Consider the following 12985-nt stretch of genomic DNA (forward strand, 5'->3'; position numbering starts at 1 on the left):
CAAAAACTGAAACAATCCAATGCATAAAGCATTAGGCAAAAAGAACAAGTAAACGCGGAAAACAAATAAATAAACTGTAGCATTTTTCTCCCACAGACCCAATGATTTTAGCAACAAACACAAACTTTGCAAATTGCACAGTACTCTGGTTTGTAATCTACTAAATATGAGGGTCAATAAAAAGAAGAAAATGTTGATTGTACAATGTAATAAGTCATTATAAAATACTAATACTAACATGCTATTTTCTTTTATTACAGAAATGAACAAGAAAAACATGGACTCCCGTTACTAAACCAAATAGTACGTATAACAAGATAAATACAACCATCGCAGCATATCACACCCATACAAGCTTATAACATTGTTCCTTATAAATTAGTTTTTGACCCAAAGTTAAAAGCCACTATGGGTGTGATATGCTGCGGTGGTTGTGGCCAGGGCATACACTCTTGGGTGCATGGCCAAATGGCCATGCACCTAACATTCTATACCCTGGCCACAACCACTGCAGCATATCACACCCATAGATGCAAGCATTGCAACCATTTTTATGTCCGCGGACAGGGGGAAGGTCCTAGGACACATTCAACTTGCCAGAGGAAAATACAAACAGCGTCCTCAGGACACCCCCATTTTCTTTATGTACGAACATTTCAGGACACCGCGATTGTTCTTAAAACATTTTCACCTTGCCAACGAACAATACAGACAACGTCTTCAGGACACCCCCTGCAAACATTCCAAGACCCCACGAGTGTTCTTAGAACACTTTCAAGTTGACACCAAATCCATTCTGTTTATTTACAAACATTCCAGAACAGCCGTGTTGTCCGCAGGCAAATCAAACACAACAAAAGCGTCTAGCACATAAATAAAATACAACTTTGAACCTATCTCATACTCCCCCATCCTCCCCAAAGATTTCTACACACCAACACACTCTACTAAATACACATTTTGAACAAACTTTCACTGCGCTGTCTGCGGATGTCCGCAAATGCAAGATGGCGGGCGCGACAGAAAATCTGACGCGCATCACGCACCGCGCTGCCCAATCAGCGAACACGTCGCATGTCCGCGGACATGACGCAAGCCACTGGACCAATCGGGGTGCTGTCCGCGGAGAGAACAGGGAAGTCCGTCCGCGAAGCGAACACAGATATCACTAATTTTTTTGCCTTACATTTTGGTCATTTTTTAAAAAACTACTGGAAGGATTTACACCAAATTTGCAAAAGCACGCTTTCGGGAACAGGCCGCCGATCCTGCCGCAAATTTGGTGTAAACCCGTCCAGCGGTTCGGGCTGTAGCCGTGCGCAAAGTTTTTTCCCATTCAGTCTATGAGCCATATACTTTCTTTGCAAAGTTTGGTGAGGATTCGTCCAGGGGGAGCGAAGTTATAAGCCACCCAAAAAGTGCTCTTCCTATGGAAACACCAACTTAACCATAAATTTCAAGGGCGAATTTCAATGGTTTTTCGGTTTTACTTGGAACCATAACGTCCCTTTGACAAAGTTTTTTCACTGAATTTCATAGGTTTTTACTAGCGCAACTTAACAATAACGTCCCTTTAACAAAGTTTTTTCACTGAATTTCATAGGTTTTTAGTAGCGCAACCTGTGGTGGGGGGGAAGTGGAAAGAGACACTGGGCATGAGCGGGAGGTGGGCAGCGGGAGGGATAGACACACGGGGCATGAGCGGGGGGTGGGCGGTTGGAGGGATAGACACGGGGCATGAGCAGGGGGTGGGCGGCGGCAGGGATAGACACACAGGGCATGAGCGGGGGTGGGCGGCGGGAGGGATAGAGAAACGGGTATGAGCAGGGGGTGGGCGGCGGGAGGGATAGAGACACAGGGCATGAGCGGGGGGGTGGGCGGTGGAGGGATAGAGACACGGGGCATGAGCAGGGGGTGGGCGATGGGAGGGATAGACACACGGGGCATGAGCGGGAGGGAGAGAGACACACGGGGCATGAGCGGGGGTGGGGGGAGGGAGAGAGACACATGGGGCAGGAGCGGGGGTGGGCGGAGGGGGAGAGACACACGGGGCATGAGCGGGGGTGGGGGGGGGAGAGAGACACGGGGCATGAGCGGGGGGTGGGCAGGAGGGGGAGAGACACACAGGGCATGAGCGGGGGTGGGGGGGAGGGAGAGAGACACGGGGCATGAGCGGGGGGTGGGCGGGAGGGGGAGAGACACAAGGGACATGAGCGGGGGGTGGGCGGGAGGGGGAGAGACACACGGGGCATGAGTGGGGGTGGGGGGGAGAGACACATGGGGCATGAGTTGGAGGGAGAGAGACACACGGGGCATGAGTGGGGGTGGGGGGAGGGAGAGAGACACACGGGGCATGAGCGGGGGGTGGAGGGGAGAGAGAGAGACACACGGGGCATGAGCAGGGGTGGGGGGGAGAGAGACACATGGGGCATGAGGGGGAGTGGGGGGGAGGAAGAGAGACACTAAGCGTTCATGTGCAGGCAACAGATCCCACTGCTCGCCCTTCAGCTGGCCACCGTGTGCCGATGGCATGAGCGGGGGGCTGGAGGAACAGGGGAGACACAGAGCATGAGTGGGGGTGGGGGGGACAAGAGGACACACGGGGCATGAGCGGGGGTGGGAGGAACAGGAGACAGACACGAAAGACTTACTGTGCAGGCGGAAGATCCCACTCCTGCTGACAAAGCCTCTCATGCGAGGAACAAAGATGGCGGGCGTCTCTGAAGCCAGACGCACTGCACGCTTTCACCGCATCCAATGAAAGAGCACGTCAGATGTCCGCGGACATCACGCAACCTGCTTGCCCAATCACCGTCCTGTCCACGGAGCGAACAGGGAAGTGTGTCCACGAAGCGAACACAGACATCACTAATTTTTTTCGCTTACATTTTTGTCATTTTTTTTAAAAACTACTGGATGGATTTACACCAAATAACACAAAGCACGCTTTCGGGACCAAGCCGCCACTCCTGCCGCAAATTTGGTGTAAATCGGTCCAGCGGTTTGGGCTTTAGACATGAGCAAAGTTTTTTCCCATTATGTCTATGGGAAAAAAACTAAAGTTTTGGGACCCCCCCCTATAACTTTTCCCCCCCCTGGAGGAATCCTCGACAAACTTTGCAAAAAAAATCAGAGTGGCCCATATACTTTGTAATATGTATATATATATATATATATATATATATATATATATATATATATATATATATATATATATATATATATATATATATATATATATATATACATGAACCCTTTAGTTTCCATTTCGCAGCCAGCCACCCATTTTAGCTCTGCAAGTTTCCATTTCTTGGTAATCACATGGTATGGACAATCTGCTTCTCAAGCTGGCATTGATGTTTATGTAACAGTGACTTAAGTCCATAGGAGCTCTCAATTTGCAGCTTAGCTCAGTCTTTAGGGGGCCATAAACAGCTTGAGAGGTCTGGGAGGCATTTCTCATCTATCCACACCAGACATTCGTTCTACAATGTATTTTTCTTTCCTTATATTTGTCTCCAACAGGCCTGCATTCCTTGTATGCATTGACCAAAGGTCTCTGGGTCAGGGATACAGATAACTTAGTCCATCACAGTCCATCACAGTTCAAAGGGTGGAGGTTACAAGCCATTTACATGTACAATCTGTAAGAAATGGCCTTTTTAAGTGCAAGCATTACTTTACATGCAACTTTTCATTTATGTCAATACCTTGCATCGGGGTCTTTTTGTCCACATGTAATTCTATTTCTTTCATCTGACAGTTGAAATGACTGGACAGTTTATTCTGAGATATTCACAAATGTATTTCTGTTTAACATGAAGGAAGCTTCCATATTGAAAAATTAGGCCTTTTCATTTCACATGTCAGTTTTTGTGTTGAAAAACACGTTTTTATTTATTTTAAATGAACGCTGTTACTTGGCTTTGATTTTAGAGACAAGGCACCGTTCTATTTTTACTGTCCAGATGCACAGCATTTCCAAGTATGGCTGCTTCAATGTATAATGCTGCTGTTTTGTTTCTCAGTGTTAATGTGCCCTTTTTGTTCTCTTTTACCTGAAGTCAGTGTCATTTGCAGAACACATGTCTTTAGAATCGATAGGGCAAACTCAGCTCTGTTATGTTCAGTAAGACCAACTTTTTGCATTCACTAGGCCTCGGTGCTGTATCAAGGTAAGAGCTGGCATTTAGGTTCCAATGTGTCTTTTCTATTAGCCAGCTTCAATCACACAGTGGAGGTCTTGCTGGGCCTTTCAGTTCATGCCATCCTAACACAGACTTCATTTGGGGGAAATCATGGGTCGCAACTGTAACCCCTGAGGTCTCACTTGCTACCCATGTGGTCTCATTTGCTACCCCTAAAAAAAGATATACATATTTTTATTTTGAAATTGAAGCTCCTGGGCTTTGGCCAGTGCCATGTGGCTCTTTGTTTCTGGAGTGGCTTGCTTTCTTGTTGAGGCCTCTTAAAAAAACAGGGGGTTCCACAAGTGTAACACTTTGAGCAGTAAGAATAGGAGTAACAGATCATTTGTCGTTCTGGAATTCTATACCATTATTGCTAGAATCATTAAAGGTTTATTTAAGGCACACCTCAGGGGGTGAGTCACTCATTTAGTCTGCTCTTAAACACCTCAAATTCACAATACAGACAAAAACGTCCAAAAACCATTTAGAGTAGAATAAGCATCTGTTTCAAACTATGGGACTCATTACACGGACGGCGGTAACCATGCTGCTATTGCGATTGAAAAAAAAGTGTTATTTTTCTGTTTGTTAAAACCACATGTGACCATCCTCGATCACTTGACTAAACCCTGCTTGTGTACAGTGGAGAAATGTTTGACCATTGCACATAAGGTGGCCCTTGATTTCATTGTGTCACAATTAATGTGTTGTTGTGATATGTCTATCTTTCCTATCTCCATGGCGTGCTGTTCAGGATGCTTGCTTGGTATGTGTGAGATAACGAGTGTCCAGAGTACGAGAAGTCGTTTGAGTGCAATGCTTTCCCTGCACTACTCTAAATTCTTTAATACACAGTTTTGAACCCTCCCAATGTTATGTATTTCTTGCCAACCTCTGAAGCCTGAAAAGTAGATGCACGGAGGCTTGACATGTGGCCAACTTTGCATCAGATCTGCAGATGAACTGGCCTGCTGTTAAATATCAGTTACCAGTTTAATGGCATCCGCTACCGAGTGTGATTTGCTTTCTGACTTTAAGAACATTCAGACACGTAATTGCTCATTTTTCTATAGCCTGTAAGATAGCTATAGCTGGTAAGATAGCTCAGTAGGTTGAATGCTTGCTGCTGCGATGTGTGTGTGATCTGCACGTTGCAGGTTCGAATCCTGGCAAGGCCAAGTCAACCTTTGAACCTTCTGAGGTTGGTAAATGAGTACCAACACAGGTTCGGTGATATTGTATGTATAATTGTTCTATATAAAGCTCTTAAACTTAAGTGCTATAAAATAACATATCCTTATCATTTGCCTTGGATGTCTGCTTGCATTCATAGTAACTTGTTAATGTGGGCCTAGGCACACTAATATTAACAATGCATATGGTGATACATTCTTGTATGACATGTATATCACATTACAGCGATATCATAACCATTTTTTTCATAGTGTATTTAGAAACAATGCTATGTGATGCCACTTCCTGTTTTGTCAAGGGGTGAAAGGTCATGTTCCATTGACTTCCCGTGGTGTCACTTTGGGGTGGGGACAAATTACATCACTTCCTGTGATGTCATCAGACATCAAGGGTCATGTCATGTCACCTCCGCTACCCCTGGCATTTTGGTGAAATGACGTCCCTGCATTCTAGGGCTGAATTTGCACCCCACTTACCCACACTAACCTGCGCCCCAGCCCCCTTCATTAAGGCAGAACCCACAAGTCTGCCCTCATCCCCGTACCCACACTAGCCTGTGCCCCAGCCCCCTACATTAAGGCAGCACCCACACGTCCACCTTTGCCCCAGTCCCCACACTAACCTGAGACCCAGCCCCCTATATTAAGGCAGCATCCACAAGTTTGCCATCATCCCAGTACCCACACTAACCTGTTATGTATGCATCCTGAACAACCATGGACCAGTTCACTGTGAGCACTAGCCTACCTCAACTCCTCTTGCCTGTGTCTCCCATGAAGTACACCTGACAGACATCCTCCTCAAACATGATGACATGAAAGCAGTACTGATGAATCCAGTATAGTCACCTCTTCCATGGCTTCCCCTTGCAGCACACACAGCTGCACAACAACAGCCAACCATTGATTGTGGGACCCTGCAGCTGATTGGAGATGGTGTCGCACAAGCGTTGTCAGTGAAATCTTTCATTACTCTCCCTTCGAGGAAGGAGGAGATACATGTGGCTGCTTCAGGGGAGAAGACAGCTGATGAAATCAAGTGGTGTCACAGTATGTTGCGGTCAACTACATCAAAGGCCATGGACAGTTCCAGAAGGAGAAGCATTGCCAGATTCCCCTTGTCTCTGTGGGAGTGCAAGTGCATTTTCAACACTAAGAGGGCAGATTCTGTGCCATGGCCTGTGCAGAAGCCAGATTGGCCGGATCCTAGGATTTGATTAATTTCCAAGTGGCGTTGAATTTGTAGGTAGGTTGCTCTGTCTAAGAATTTTAGAAGGAAGGGGACCGTGGTCATTGGTCCGTAGTTATTGGCAATTGTAGGGTCGAGTGTGGCTTTTTTAAGTAGCGGGAGGACCAAAGCTTCTTTGAGGCATTCGGGTACTATGCCCATTTTGAAAGAGACATTGATGAAAGCTGTGATGAAGGGGGCTAGTTCATGGCAACAGTCTTTGATTAGTGGAGCGGGGCAGTTATCTCCTTTGCATCGTGAGAGTTTTAAACTTTCGAGGATGCTGGTAGTTTCCTGTATGGTGTCATATTTTAAGTGGAACGTAGGGGTGGCTGAGTGTGTGTGATCTGACCGTGTGAGTGTGGGCATAGATTATTGCTCGATGATAGCCTTTTTAACCTGAGTTTTGTGTTTCAGGGTGTCGATTTTGGTCAGTAGGGTGTTTTGAATGGTGTTGCACCAGGTGGAGTCTTTTTTGATCAGGGAAACTTGGGGCTGGGTGTTTCCAGTACTTCGAGGATGGTGAACAATTCCGTGGAATCTGAGCTAGCATTGGAGATCCTAGTATTGAAGAAGGAGGCTTTTGCAAGCACAGTAGCTTTTTTGTACTGTTTCGAGAGAGTGGAGAAGTCGTCTTCAGTTCGTAGTACTGGCATAGTACAGGTTCTACAGTAATTCATTGATTGTCACTTCCATTACATGTTCTGCATCCTAGAAGGTGGATGCTTGAACTCTGTTTGCAGTTGGAATTGATCTTACAGCACACATTACTGCATACAGGATTCTTTAGTGATGCCAATAAACCTATATGTGGCAATGGCATGCAAGACACATGTCAATGGACACAATCACAGTCTCATGCTTGTGGATAGTGCATTGTGAACACACATTTTGTCTCACATGGAATAACAGCAAGCAGTGACCGACGTCAGAGTTATCCATTCACTGGCCTTGGTGGCCAGTGGACATGGATGAGCGGCATTGTCAGTGAGATGTCACACAAGGTTGAGTTCTAGACAAAAGTTGCAGTGGTTGGCCAAAAGATGTTTGAATGATATTCATTCCACATTTGGAGTTTCAAGGCAAGTGCACACTGGTCATATCCATGTTGCACTTTCCTCACACATAGTTGAGATTCATGTGAGTGTGGGAAACCACAAATCTGGCCTTGGCTAAAGTGGTAAAGTGGGTGATAGAGATTTTAGCAACACAAAGGACTGCATGCAGGTTTGGTCAGGAGGAGAAAACATGAAACGTCCACATGTTGCAAGTAGGCATGGATGAAGTAGAGAAGGGGCTCAGCAATGAAGCACAGACCTCCAGCCGTCTACCTTCCACTCTCATACATGTATGCATGTATGTATGGTCATCTAAAATCCTTGGCTTGATTCAGGGCCTAATATGCACCAACATGATTGCACAGATCATTGAATGTAAGTCACCTTTCACATTTCAGAATGCCCAATTTCAATGTGTGATGTATGTGCGGCTGGACCTTTTGTTTCTGTATGCATTAGCATTCACATATGCATGTCCAGCCAGGTTGGTAGGCCTCTGAAAACGGTTGTCTGACTTTGTGCAGGTGAGGACAGAGTTGATAAGGAGGAGGAGAAGGAGCAGGAAGAGGAGGATGAGGCACAACCATCCACAACGGCAGCCAAGTGTGCTGGGCCTGGTGAGAATCCCATTGTATTGCAGGCCATCATCAGCAGGGCTATCGATTCGTCTGATGATGCTGCCTGCTGACCCAGATTTGGAGGGGATACTGAGTGATGTGGTGGAGGGTACACCACTGAATGGTCCAAATGCCATGGAGGCCTGTGAGGTCCTCGAGGCTGCTGAGTTAGAGGCGGAGGGCCAGGAGACCCTGGGCCGGACAGTGGGAGGCCCTGCGTCAATTGTGGCTTCAGTGTCTTCTAGATTGCCTTCGGCCATCATGGATGCAGCAGCAGAGGCTGGTGCTAGTTGGAGGGTTGTAGGCTGCCAGCCAATGACAATGCACTCACTGTGACTGCCTGGACGTTGGCATCCTGGTTTGGTAGGCCACGGACACATGGTGGACGTGTGCCTGTCGGACACTCAGAGTGGGAGGAGGAGTTGCTGCGTGCAAGGGCCAAACGGCGTGAGATCCTGCAGGAGATGGCCAGGGACATCCATAAACTGACAGAAAATGTAATCTCCTCAAATTGTGCACACACTGCCGTACTCCGCCTATTGCGGCAGGAGAGGAGAGAGAGGACATGCAACAACTGAGCCAGGTGATTCATGATGATCGTTCGCCTTTGAGACAATCCCTGCATGACGAGTTGTTCGCCTCAAGGGACTGTCAGCGGGAGGAGATAGACACCTTGAGGGAAACTCTGATGTGGAGATGCTGGCCTCAGGGAAATCCTGCCATCAAGACACAGATTCTGCATAATTAAATGTTTACTACAAGAGACATCCACTGCCAAGAGATGGATTCCTTGAGACAAACTTTCCACATGCACTTGGAGACATCACAGGTCAGAGTGCATATACATAATCAGGACCCTGTAGCAATTGGGGCCCTCATGCACACAGTCCTCTCACGAGTGCCCGTAGCCAATGAGAACCAGGCTTTGGCTTTGCTTGATCAGAGTGTACTATCCCAGGATCCACCACAGGATGGGGGTTCCACTTGAACCACACAGGTGATGCCATTGGCCATCTTCTCACACATGCCTATCCTCTTGCCACCACCACCCCCATCTTCAAGCACCCTTGTGTCCATGAGTCTGCGGAGGGGGCATTGATCTTTCCCATAATTCAACCCTGTCTTACAATTTAAATAGTTATTTTTTGTTTTACCACCATCCAAGGTGGACTGTATTTATTTTGTACCCCTATCCAAATTTGACTGTATAGTCATCGGTGCCCCAGTTCAAGGTGGACTGTATTTTATTTTGTACTCATTCAGGGTTGACTGTAGCATTTCTTTTGTGCTCTCAAAAGCAGTGAGGCAAATGCTCATGGTACTGGGCACATGTGTGAGCTGGAGGACTGGACATGCAGCCATGCTCAGTGTAGTCAACTGACGTGGTCTTGTGGACTGCTACAGGCTGCCACATGCATGTGAACATTTCACTGAACATTGGTGTGTATATGTGCAGTCTGTCAGAAGGACTCCTATAGCAGGTCCAAACAAATGTCCAATGTCCTTTCAGGTATCTTGCCTCATCCATTGCCCACACTCCCTAAGAGGACCCCTCAGCACCCTATTTCCACCAAAGTCCCAATTCCCTCAACTGGGCACTCACCCTCCTAGTGCAAATGTGGAGGCCCAGTGTTAGGTGGAGGTGGTTAGGGATTCACAGCACAACAGCTGTACCACCACTGTCATTCATTTTCATGGCTGCTGACATATGCATCCCAATAGTGGCATGATGTGGCACATGTAGGGCTTGCATGAATAATGTAATATGGTGATGATTGGGTGATGGCCACTATCACTGAAGATGTGAGTTGTCCTAGACAATTGTGTGTGCATGTCTCCTTGATAAGTTATGCATGTGCTTTTTGTTACTGGTTACACCTCCACGACTTGCTGCTTGGAATTAATTTCCTTGGGATGCTCCTGTGTACATAATTTGGTGAGGGCTGATGCAGTAGCTTATTTCTTTTGTGGCATTACATTTACACTCTTCTCATGTCAGCCTTGCATGCCGTCTGCAGACATATTTCATGTTGAGTAGCGACTCCATGATCAAGAGTTGGCTGGCCTATAGTGGTGTCTGGTAATTTACCGATAGGCCCCTGCACCCTGGCTCTCTTTTGTGTGGTATTTCCACATTTTCCACATTTTCTCATGGGAAAAGGATTGAGCTTCTTGTAGGAGATAGGACACCATTTTGATAATTATTCCCAGGGCCTCTTTTGGTTCCCAGGTCACCCCTGTCCATGATGTGTGGGCACGCATAAACACCTAACTCTCACAATCCAAGAAGTTAGATGATCCAGATGACAAGGCGGATGTGTGAAGTATGCAGTGCATTTCTGGCGAGCAATGGGTGTCGGAAGACTAATTTTCTTTCTCATTTGCCATGTGTAATGTTGCTACTATGTTAACATTTAGATCATCAGGGACTGTTGTAATTGAGGGGTGTGGTTTGTGAATCCTGTGAGTGGCTAAATAGCGTTCTGGGAGATTCGGTGTGCATCTTCATGATGGGACAAGGGACATGTTCAGGGTATCAGAGACATGCATGGGGGGTGGTGGGTGGGCAGCTGTTGATTTTTCTCATTGCAGGAGCATGTACATGGCAGTGGTGAGTGGTGGTGAGCAGGGCCAGCTGTAATGGTGCAGAGGGACCAAGCTTCAAAATGTCAGCTAGGTGAGACGTTTTTTCCACTTGATGCAAGGGACTCAGGGGAACATATGTGATGGAGATATCATGCCACTGGATGGCTTTGCTGTATCAGGTATTTTTGGCATGTGACATGGACAATTATTTTACAATGTGACATGAGTATAGACATGGTTTGTGCACTTTATGTCAAGGATATCATGAGGGTTCTGTGTACGTTTAATTTTATGGGGCAGACACAGTTTGGAAATCAAAGAGGCCCATTCTCAGGCTGTTGTTATGGGCAAGCTGGATTGGCCCAATGGTATCATCGAAGGTCATCAGAGAGGTGGCTTTATTGTGTGTTTTCCACAGGGATTGGTTCTCATGTTGAAGTGGGAAAAGCGACCAAAAGGCTCCCACCAATCCCCTCTCAACCATGGCCTAGAGTATCACGGCCCAGGCACCCACCACGAGAGGAGTTTGCCTATCTACCAGACGACCAAATACCCTGGTACAGGAACATACGGATGTGCCCACCTACCTGTCCAGCAGCCCGCCCTGTCCATGCCGACACCTGCGGCATGGATCAACTCGACTAAACCTACACGTCGTTAGAGATGCCATGACAACCTGGCCAACGGTCAGCAGACCTGTGCAAACATGCACACCGGACACTCCCACACCAATCCACACGAAGAACATACTCAGTGCTATGACGTAGGCGACAGACATACCCACGGACGTGCATCTTTATTATTTTCCACATAGGCTCTCAAAATGCAGAAACGCAAGACGCATAATGAACTTATCTAAAAAGGCTTGCTCACGCTTCTTCTAAGAACCATGTACCATAATGAAGAATATAACGGAGACACGATACTGAGGATAGAGCAATATGATACCGTAACCTAAAGCGCTCTGCATCAAACGGTTCCACCTATGCACCAGGCCCAAGTAGGCCGCAAGCAAAAGCTTCCATGAACATTGAATGAGCAAGAGCTCGGTTGCTGACCCTGCAAAATGGGCCCGGCGAAAGCACACCGCCAAGGGCACGATGTTGCAATCTCGCACGCCGCAAGCCGACGCCAAGGTCGCACCTGCAAGATAAACCAGGCACACAGTAGGAAAAACAATATTAATTGTGCTGAATTTTGCCTCAAACACGGTCCCACCTCACGTGACAAAGCCAATCTTGACAGGATGCCAAGCCCAGGAGGAAGGAGACGCCTGAATCCCACGTTTCAAGACACAGGCAGATACAATTAAAAGACTCATTGGACATCTGCAGCAGTGGGAGTAGTCGACCTCCCAACATATGAATGAATCCTCACATTGTTTACACCTACCCATAGTAAAACATTGTTGCAAATGACAGGTGCACCGCGAGCTGGGAACAGCGATAGTCCCAGACTGTGAGGCTCGCGAGCGGACCAATCAGAACATGGGGCTCTTATCACTGACGCCATTAACATTGACCAATCCTTAGAGGTCTTCATGTAACAATTTTCATGTATCAAATTGAAGGGACAGCCCAAGTATGCCACCTGACTAACCCTCAACCACTAACACCGTTCTCTATATGTATGCTATACTAACCCTACCACTTGAGTAACCAATCCAGAGTGGAAATAGGTTTTTTGCTAAACTTTCCAAGGTGACGCAAGTAGCGCGTCATACTAAGGTAAAAAGGGCCTGCGAGCCCCACGATTGTGTGTGTCAGGACGGACGCGTACGATCCTTGACCCATCCCTGCCGTTTTGTCTAATAAACAGCAGAGTCACCTTGCTTCTTGCGTGTGTCTCATACTCTATCTCTTTTGGGATATACGGGAGGAGTTGGGGCCTCCCTGTCCGGAGGTCTACGGACAGCCCGGCCGACCCCGGCAGAATTTCCCCCCGACAAGTTGGAGGCACTGCTGAGATCTGTTTAAGATCTGCTTTTTTATTTTTATTTTTTTTTTCCAGGTACTCCCGTTGCGAGGGGGCCCGGCGGCACGGCCCCCTCTGCCGTTGCCCCCTTCTGAGGACTACAGGACCATCGCGGAACTGCGAGAAGACCGGACAGCGC

This window comes from Ambystoma mexicanum, chromosome 12, assembly GCF_040938575.1.
Source record: "Ambystoma mexicanum isolate Mex_15411 chromosome 12, UKY_AmexF1_1, whole genome shotgun sequence".
NCBI classification, from domain to species: Eukaryota; Metazoa; Chordata; class Amphibia; order Caudata; family Ambystomatidae; genus Ambystoma; species Ambystoma mexicanum.